Consider the following 10,662-nt stretch of genomic DNA (forward strand, 5'->3'; position numbering starts at 1 on the left):
TATCTATCTATCTATCTATCTATCTATCTATCTATCTATCTATCTATGGTGTGACGTCACACCCATCAAAGGCCAAAGTGTAAGCTCTCCCCACACTGTTGAGTCTGTGTATTTATGAACATATTGTACATATTATTTAATATTTGTGATGGTGACTGGATGTACAAGCTCAAACTGATCCATGTTTGACAGTAGCTTCAGCTGTTAGGAGCTAAAGATATTTAGGATTCTTTACATGACATGGTCTTCTTGTGTAGCATATACTGGCATAATGATGATGATGATGATAATAATAATCTTTGTCAGTGATATTATAATAAAAAAAAAACGTGTATTTTGTACTTTATAAAATCTGTAGGCTACTAAAAGTTTAAATAACACGGTTCATGTGGTTAAAGGAGGTATAATTGTTGTAGAGTTTTAGATTTAGGGCTTTTAAATTTTATTTTCTCATTGATTTCAGTTATTTATTTATTTATTTTTCGTTCATAGCCTGTGCTATGCTGCTGTGGAAATCTGTGTATTTGCTGTAACGTGACTGGAACATAATAAACAATGTTGTAATGAGTGCATGGTCAATTCAATTTCATTATTTTAGAATGAATATGGATTAAATTATTGATTAGGATTGATTATATATATATATATATATATATATATATATATACATATAACCTTCCTTTTGTATAATTGGGGACATTTTTATAACAGGTCTGAGCTTTTTCAGCAGACTTTTGTGATGATGGGTCTCAAGGAATAATAATTTGAGTAATAATAATCCAAGTATGAATATTTTGATATTTTGAAGGGAGGTCTTTTGGGTTTCTTTAACCAGATTTATTTAAATTTGGAACATCGCTGTGGTGCGTTCACTGACAGGTCCAGAAATGATTCGCATACTGAAATAAATTGATATAAAATGAGTTGTTCCAAAACAATTATTATAACAAATAAATTAAAAAAAGATTTAATAAAAACAACTCCAACAACTAAAAGTCTTGTGCAACCAATTTAAGACCTCATCTGTGTAGAAAATAAAAAAAATAGGAAACACAGGGACTTACAGTGATTTTATAAACTGACAACTTATTCCAACTTTATTCCAACTCAACAATAAAAATTATTGCAACATTCAGCTTTACATTATCAGACATGAAGATGCATGTGCACATCACAATAAAGATGTGCATGTGCACTGCACACAAGTGTGGAAATTATGACTTTATTATTGAACTGCCGAAGAAAAACAACAAAAATAAAAGTGGATTGTGCAAAATGTGCCAAATTTTAAAACAAACACACAAAGGACAAAAAATAAAATGAAAATAAAAAGCGTTACAACACAATTTATTAAAAAAAATATATTTTTTTGTTCCAACTTGTGGTCCACTTTCAGCTCGGAGCAGTGCTGATTCTCATTGCGTCATTTGCAAAGTTATTGAGCACTAATGAGTGAAAAAAGAGGCATATATGTTTATAAATAAAAGTGATGCATAATCAGCTGAATGTGCAGCTAATTGGCATGCAGCGTGAAGACGAGGCTCGCAGCTGTCAGGGAGAGAGGTGTGGCGTTCAGCTTCTTCTGCAGGCCTTTCCACACATTAACAGCAGATGGCGATAACTGATCCTCTAATCAGGCCGCAGCTCCAGAGGCAGTTCTGTCTGATGCAGCCTCAGTGGTTCTCCTCTGGATTGGGATGGACAGCAGATGGCGATGCTTCACTGTTTGTGTCAATCACAGGCTCCCATGCTGTGCAGGAACACTCTAATGTTGTCAGAAGCTGAGAAACTCCACAAAACATGCGCGTAAACACAGAGGATACAGCAACAAAACCAAAGCTGCCCTTTTTTAAAAAGCAAAGCAAAACTCATAAATCCTTGTAATGACTCTTTTCTGACAAGACGTGTGAATATTTTTGTTGCTCATTTTGAATTTTTTGCTTTTTAAAAGATGTATATATATTTTTGAACATGTCTTATTTGTTTTGATGAAGTTTGGAGGATTGTTGCCACTGCTCAAGTCATTTCTTCTTTTAGGGCATTCTGTGTTGCATTTTCAAAAGTGTTGTAGTAGCAATTTTTATGGCAACTTTGTGTTTATTTGTACAAATGACATGTTTTAGTGTCTGTTCTGAGGCCTTTAAAACCAGTTTTACATGTTATTTATGTTTTGAGTTTGCCTTTTTCATTGGTTTTAATTTATTTTTTATGTTTTTTTTTTTCAGTCTTTTTCAACATCTTTGGATTATTCTGTCTTTATGTTGCTTATTTCAATCATTTTGCAGCCGTTTACTTTTTGTTTATTATGTTTCAATTTTTAGCAGGGAGGTTATAAGGGCCTTGCTCAAGGGCCCACATGAGGCAGATGAGGGTGGATGCAGATGTGTGCTTCACCCACCTACCGTTTGATGTATCAGTCAGGGGAGTTGAACTGACAACCCTCCAATCACAGGCTTTCCACTTCTAATGCTTTCTTCACATTTTTACGCCTTTATATTTTTTTGATAATAAATAATCAATCCAAGACTCTGCACTCAGACATTTTGAGCTCCTATTCTGTCTGAATTGCTTAATGGTTAAATCCTCTGGGAATAAGTTTATATATTTTACATTTGGCACAACTGATGGATTTCAGAAGAGGAGGAAAGATGTATGTGAAAGGACTTGATGGGGTTGAAGGACCACAGATGGAAAAGCACATCTGCAGTGCCCCTTTTGTTATAATGTTAGTTTCCATTTGTTTATTTCAACCAATCAGTGAGACAAACTGGTTTAGAGTAAATAACTCCAAACTTCATGATGAGAAACCAAACATATCTATCGTGGTTGAAGTTGATAAAAAACTTAAAGTTGATCTCACTTTAACAATGTTCACTATGCTCAGTGCTGGTTTTTGCCTCAACGTTTTCATTCATTTACAGTTCAGTTTATAACGAGCTGAACTAACAGGCCTTAAAGGAATGCATGCCAAAGTTTTCAACACAGCATGATCTGTAGGTGCCTATGGGATATGATGGGAATCAGTCTCTGCTACTGTCACAACAAATCTTAGCTCAATATACATTGTATGTCAATTTAACTATAGTTTACTAACGTTTGTGTTTAGGTCAGTTAACTACTTGAATTGAGTCTTGATTGTCTTGAAGCTGAAGTTGACCACTGCGATGGATTATAAACAAATTATAAACAATTATAAACAATGCAGACATGTTCCTCTTTTTAGTATTCTTACATCGCTTTATAGCTGTTTTTGTTTCTTTATATATATAATTTCATCTATTTACTTTTCATTTTATATGCTTTTTACATCATTGTCTATTGTCTCATCTTCTTTGTTTAAAGCAGATCCCTCTTGAAAATGAGTCCTCAAAGTTCAGTGAGACTAACCTGTAGAAATAAAGGTTGAATGAGTCCAAATTCAGTGAACCCTTTCTGAGAGTTTTACTGGACTACGTCCAGTGCTTCATGAGATATTTTTCTAACAGACAGACAGTGTTAGCTGTTAGCTCAGCATCTGTCATTTTTCTTGTTTACTTTCGGCTGCTCTCTTCTTCAGAGGTCGACACAGCGAACTAACTCGCACAAAGTTAGTTATTTTTACACCGAACGCCCTTCCTGACACACCACAAACCACCGAGCATCATAGGGTCATAGGGTTCCCAGCATAGTTAAAGGCCTTGCTCAAGGGCCCAGAGTGGGGCAAATGAAGGCGGAGGCAGGTGTGGGTGCTTCACCTATCCCACCCACATTTTGATGTTGGCGATACCGGGAGTTGAACCAGCAACCTTCTGATCACAGGCCCACCTTCTCTAACCTCTGCGCCACCACTCCTAGCTCAGCATGTGTAAAATAAATGGCGTTAACATCCTTTTTGATTTTGTTTTGTTTTCTAAGGTCAATCAGCTCCAATAGACATCCAAGGATTAGATTATGGAGTTTAATTAAAATCCTAGAGGTTGATGATATTTTCGAACTCAAACGCAGACACAGGTAATTACACTATCGCCCGCCTCCACAATAATAAACAGAAACCTGGTCCTGTCCTGCCTCATGTTTTCTTGTTTATATGACGTTGCTACAGAATAATCCCCAAAGGAGTTGTAAATGGTTAAGTGATGCTCATTAATTCAGATTAGGAGGTGCTACTTCTTCATTTTGTTTTCAGTTCGAATATATTTTAAAATCAGTTTGTTTGTTTCAATGTTCTGTTTTGTTTAAAGAAAAGGTAAATGTAAATAAAAAAAACCCGATTTGGATGAGAGTCGCTGCAGTCTTTTTCTGCAGAAACAGTCTGTGGATGAGTCAGTGTCTAATAATAAAACGCACGAGGCTATTATATAACAAGGCACATTCATAATAATAATAATAATAATAATAGTTTTTTTTTTTTTTCAAATGGACTTTTTCACAGTAGCCAGCTCACCCTTCTATTTCGGACAATAAGAACGAGTCGTTCATTGTAGCTGCACACACGCGCAACATGTCTACTTCCTGGGCGCTCGTGAGCGACGCTCCTGCGAGCACGTGACCGCCGCGCGCTCACTCTCTCACAGCAGCCGCACATCTTTCTGGCACCTGCAGGGAGAGGAGAAAGGGAAGGATGGACCCTCCGGAACTTGGAGCTCAGGTAAGAAGAAGGCGATTTGACCAAAGTCGGATTAATATTTCTGAAGTGCTGAACATGGAGGACATCTTATTCAGCAGCTCAGGTGTTGCAGACACCTGTGAGGCTTTCAGCTAATTCTGCAGGATCTTAATTCAAGACAGAGCAAGACCTACTTTATGAAGTGAGACATATTTTCCTTATGTTTTGTAATGACTCCAGGTAAAATATAAAATATAACAAGGGCAAGAATGAGTAAGGTGAAGCGCCATAAACATATTTTTATGCATGTCACTGTAAGTGCACATACATTTTTATTGATTCTACAGAGCACAGCTGCTTTTAGTTTATCAGGAGCAGAAAACTATAAATTACGCTGCAGTTATTTTTTTTTTAAAATAAGACATTCCTGCACAAATAGATCCTGTTCAATTTAAACAGTTTCTCGGTTGCTGAGAAATATGTGTTGTCTAATTGTCGTTACATCCATAAATAGATTTTGCTGCGTGGATCTTAAAGTGTAAACACAAAATAATTACATAAAATAGCATATTTTCATGAGTCATCTACAAAACAAAATTATTGTGCACGTACATACAATTATGGCTCAGAATTACATAGAATAATGTCCATCCATCCATCTTCCTCTTGAGTTGGGTCGTGGGTGCAGCAGCTTGAGCAGGGAGGTTCAGACCACAGCCACCTCTTCCAGCTCCTCTTGAACTCCAAGTTGTTCCCAGGACAGCCGGGAGACTCTCCAGTGCGTCCTGGGTCTTCCCCTGGGTCTACTCACAGTTTGGCTTGAGTGGAATGCCTCTCTAATGGGTGTCCAGGGGACATCCTCACCAGATGCCAGAACCACCTCAATTGGTTCCACTCGGTGTGGACGAACAGTGGCTCTGCTTTGCGTCCACCCCAGATAACTGAACTTCTATCTTTATCTCTAAGGGAGATTCCAGCCACCCTGTGGAAAAAGCTCATTTTGATCGCCTGTATTCATAATCTCATTCTTTTGGTCACTACCCAGAGTTTGTGACCATTTGAGAACGTAGACTGACTGGTAAACAGAGAGCTTTGCCTCACAACTCAGCAACTTCACCACAACGGACCAGCACAAAGTATGCAGTACTGCTCAAGCTTCACCAATCTGTCTGTCAGTCTCACGCTCCATTCACCTTTCGCTTGTGAACAAAGTGCTGAGATACTTAAACTCCTCCAGCACCCGATGGAGGACAATTTTCTTTTATGACTAAAGTCATTAGAGTTAAGGTATAGTTTTAAAAAAAAAACAAAAGAAAAAAATTAATACTCTTTCCAATGATGTTGGCTTTCACTTAATAGAAAATAAGTAAGTATAGGAGTTTGGAAAACCTCATTAATAACAACAGGACAATTTGGTTCCTTCTAAACCTTGGGGCTCAAGGCTACTGGGCTCGTAAACTCTTTGCAAAGTACGACTTTGCCTGTAACTTTATCAAATATCCAATGAAATGGTACATTTGAATCACACAGGTGTTATTTTATATATTAATTTTTATATATTTATTAATATATATTATTTTAGCCTTTAAAAATTTAACAATCAATTGGTTTTACCCAAAATGTCCGAACATCTACTCACTCTCATCATCACACTCTTGACCTGGTTCTGACCTATGACATAGAGATTAATAGTAATACTTCCTCAAAGTCCTTTTCTGTCTGCCCATATTTTTAATTATCTATGAGTTTACATTAAATGACTACACAGTTACTGAGAGTAAATTTCACCTTAGCAGGTGCTTATCAGAAAACGCTGCAACCAAATTTAAAGATTCTTTTTCAACGTTTTCCTCTGTCTTGCAGAGTAATACATCAGAGAGCATTGACTTAGATCATCTAGTTGATCATTTTACAACTTCTTTGCAAACTTCACTCGATAAAGCTGCTCTGCTGAAAAATAAAGTCATCAATCAGAGGAAATTAGCTCCTTGGTTCAATTCTGAGTTATTTACTAGAACTGCCTTCTTCCACCTGCGTACTATCACTAAAATTAGAAACATCTTATCTAAAAATGATGCAGAAAAACTGGTTCATGCATTTGTCACGTCTAGACTGGACTATTGCAATGGTTTATTATCTGGGTGTCCAAATACGTCTTTAAAACCTATTCAGTTGATCCAAAATGCTGCTGCCAGAGTCTTAACTGGAGTTAGTGGGAGCCAGTTTTAGCTTCTCTCCAGTGGCTCCCTGTCAAATCCAGAATTGAATTCAAAATCTTACTTCTAACCTACAAAGCTCTCAACAGCCTAGCTCCTTCTTATAGTCAAGATCTTATTGTTCCATATTTTCCCACTTCACTCTCAGACTGCAGGCTTTCATTGCACCCAGTATTCACTGGTTAACTGGCCATCATTAACTTCATGCAGACTCTCTCACTGGCACATTTTCACATTTAAACTTCTTGGTCTGTTGTATTCCTGGATTATTGGGCATGGACTTTTTTGGTTCTTGGTCTGCTGCCTTCATACATCTCCTCCTACATGTCTCTGCATGAGTGCAGCTACAGCGTGCGCTCTCAGGACATTATTACCTGCAGTGTTCCCTCAGTGCGGACTGAACTAGGCAAAAGGGCCTTCTCCTACTCCGCTCCTGTTTCCTGAAATATCTTTCAAAAATATCTGAAGCTCTCGACCTTGACCTTTCTTAGTGGTTTCAAACATCTGTTAAGTTCCTGGCAACAACCCATGCAGACATGTTCCTGTTTTTAGTTTTCTACACCGCCTTACAATGTAACTGTTTTTCGCTACCTTTCCTTTTGATTATCCTTTTAATTACCATTTTATGTTCACTTAAAAAAAACTGTACTTATCCTTTATGATTGTCTATTGTTGTCTTTGTTGTCATCACTCTTTGTTAAAATTCAGGTCTCTCTTGTAAATGAGTCCCCGAGGCTCAATGGGATTAACTTGTATAAATAAAGGTTGCTTGTAAGGCTTACTTGTGGTCCATAGAGTTTCCAAAAGCAGAATGTGAGGAAGATCTTTCAGTTATCAGGCTCCTCTCTTGTGGAACCAACTTCCAGTTTCTGTCCATGAGGCTGACACATTGTCCAGTTTTGTGACTGGGATTAAGACTTTCCTTTTTGATACATCCTATAGTTAGTGTTGGCTTCACATGCTGTTTTAAGCTTAGACTACTGGAGACAAATTGACGTAATTTCCTTAATTGATTTGCTAAAATTGAATAGTTTTCATTCGATACTACATTCGTCCCTCGCTACTTCGCAGTTCGTTTGTCGCGGACTCGCTCTATCACGGTTTTTCAAAATAAGATTAGACATGACACACAATTGGCTGTTTGATGGATGAGCTGCAGGATCAACATGAAATTTTTATGTAAAATAAGTTATTTTGAATTATTTAGCACCTGGCAGTCCGGTGGCACAACTGGTAGCGCTGCTGCCTCTCAACGAGCAGGTTACTCTGGTTCAAATCCTGGTCTGGGGGCACTTTCTAGCTGGAGATTGCATGTTCTCTCTGTGCATGTGGTTTTCTCCAGGTACTCCAGTTTCCTCCCACAGACCAAAAACATGCATGTTAGGCTGACTGGTAACTCTAAATTGTCCCTAGGTGTGAGTGAGAGAGTGAATGGTTGTTTGTCTCGTTTGTCTCTATGTGTCCCTGTGATGGACTGGAGATCTGTCCAGGATGTCCCTCACACTGTGATTGCTGGACATGTGCACCGGCGACCCCCGTGACCCAAAATGGAAGAAGAGCGTAAAAGATAATGGATGGATGATTTGTTCAATTAGCTTTGTAGAGATCTAGTAGAGTGCTGTATGAATGTGTAAATGAGGACACAGATTGTAGTGTAAAGTGCTTTGAGTTTCTTGATAAAACAGAAAGGCGCTACATAAGTACAGTCCATTTACCATCCATTTATTGAGCATGCTTCAAGGACAGCTGTAGAGATGCCATGACTCAGGACCTACTCATAATATTTTAGATCATGTCAAGTTGCTGCAATCCTTACACTGGAAAAAAAAGTTTAGATTTTGATATTCTCACTTCAGTTTCAATTCAGTTTATGTATATAGCGCCAATTTACAACAAAGTTGTCTCAGGGTACTTTACAGAAACATTTACATACATAGATAAACCAATTAGTAAAGTTCTCTATCTAAGGAAGCCAGCAGACTCGTTGAATCTTCACTTGGTCACAGTCTCCCATCCTGAGCAAGCACAAAGGCAAGAGTGGAAAGGAAAAACTCCCTTTTAACAGGAATAAACCTCCAGCAGAACCAGGCTCAGGACAAGTGGCCATCTGCTTTGACCAGCTGGGTCTGAGAGGACAAGAAGGAGAGACAAACAAACACAGATTGGCAGGTCCAAATGTAGGTGCAGGTGAACCTGAAAGACAAAAACACATGTCAAGGACAGAAAAAGGATGAATACAAATACAAAACAGGTGGAGCAGAGTAAGCAAAGACAGTAGCAGAGTGAAAAAAGTGTGGTCAGTTTGTCCTCCAGCTGTCTTAGCCTATAGCAGCATAACTAAGGGATCGCTCAGGAAACCCAAGCCAACCCTAACTATAGGATTTATCAAAAAGAAAAATCTTGAACCCAGTCTTAAAACTGGACAATGTGTCAGCGTTAAGGAGGGAAACATTCAGAGTTACTGATGTTGATAAGATTAGCTGTTGTCTCCCGCTGGTTGTATCCAAACAGAAGTTTTTTTTCTTCCTTGTTGCAGGAATAAAAGTTGAACATGTACAATTTTGTAAAGTTAATTTTAAAGCTTTGTTTTTATAAATCTGAGGGACCTCAAATGTCTGGGAATGTTTCTATCAGACTTTGAGCATAAAATCTTCCACTGCACAGAAGGTTTTTGTATAATACCTAATTGGATTGTTGTGTAATAGAGTAGGATTAATTGTCTACTGAGTCTAGTTTGGACTGAATTAGATTGCATATTGTTGATGGACTTGTTCCTTCTTTGTGTACGGTGCCCTGAGATGACTTTTGTTGTAATTCTTCATTATAAAATACTAAATTTTGGTGTTTTTGAACCTCACATTAATCTTTTGTCAAATTTTATGCTTTTAATTCATTTTAACAGTCATTATGAACCAGTTTTGTTGTATTCAAGCAGTAATGAGTTAATAAAACAACCAAATGATGCTAATTAAATTAACTTTACTAGTTTGCCTAAAATATATATTCCTTTTATTGAATAAAAACTGACCCAAGGTGCTTATTGTACAAGAATGTCTGCATTAGTGGGCCACTAGTTTAATAAACTTGAAGCTATTTTGGTCTGTGTGCTCCCGAGAAACTCACAAATCTTATGAATTCATCACGGTTCATGAACTATTTTCGTGTAATTCTTACCTTTTTCTTTAAACAACCAGATTTAGTGGAACCAGATGACACAATGAAGCTAATTAAATCTATTTCCTTTCTTAGACCAAATAAACTTAATTGATTTTTTTAGATGTCTTCTTGAAGTTTTTAAAAAAAATACATTAAAATATTCACACGTTTCCCTTTGTTTGACAAAGTTCAGCTCAAGATTTATTTATTTATTTATTTAGATAAACTCTGTATGTGCTTCATCTTTTGGATGAAGAAGCTCGGTGAGTTGAGATCTTCTTTCCCTGATCTTTAGCTGCAGAACATGTTTCACGTCATACTGAGACCTGTGTTTTCTGCCATGCTTCAAAGATTGCACAGTATGAAAAGCGATGACTCACGGTGGGATCAGCAAAACACTGAGTTTGGCATGACCGAGTTGATTTGATGCAGCTCGAGCTTATCTGTGGCTCTGCTTTTTGTGCATGCGACACAGAGAGGAGACTATTTAAACCAAGCTTCATTTCTGATAAAACGCTGCAGGGCTGCAATATAATCTATAATCTCACATTCAGAGAGCGGTGAAACTGTTTTTTGGATGCTCAATCACAAATTCCAGTGGTTTGACACAACAGATGGGCATCAGCCTTGATCAGACATGGTGTGAAGCAGGGCAGCAGGAGTTTGCTCATAGCTCAGCTTTTAGACAGTGTCACATTCGCCGTG

This window comes from Nematolebias whitei, chromosome 13, assembly GCF_014905685.2.
Source record: "Nematolebias whitei isolate Nwh7 chromosome 13, NemWhi1, whole genome shotgun sequence".
Lineage (NCBI taxonomy): Eukaryota > Metazoa > Chordata > Actinopteri > Cyprinodontiformes > Rivulidae > Nematolebias > Nematolebias whitei.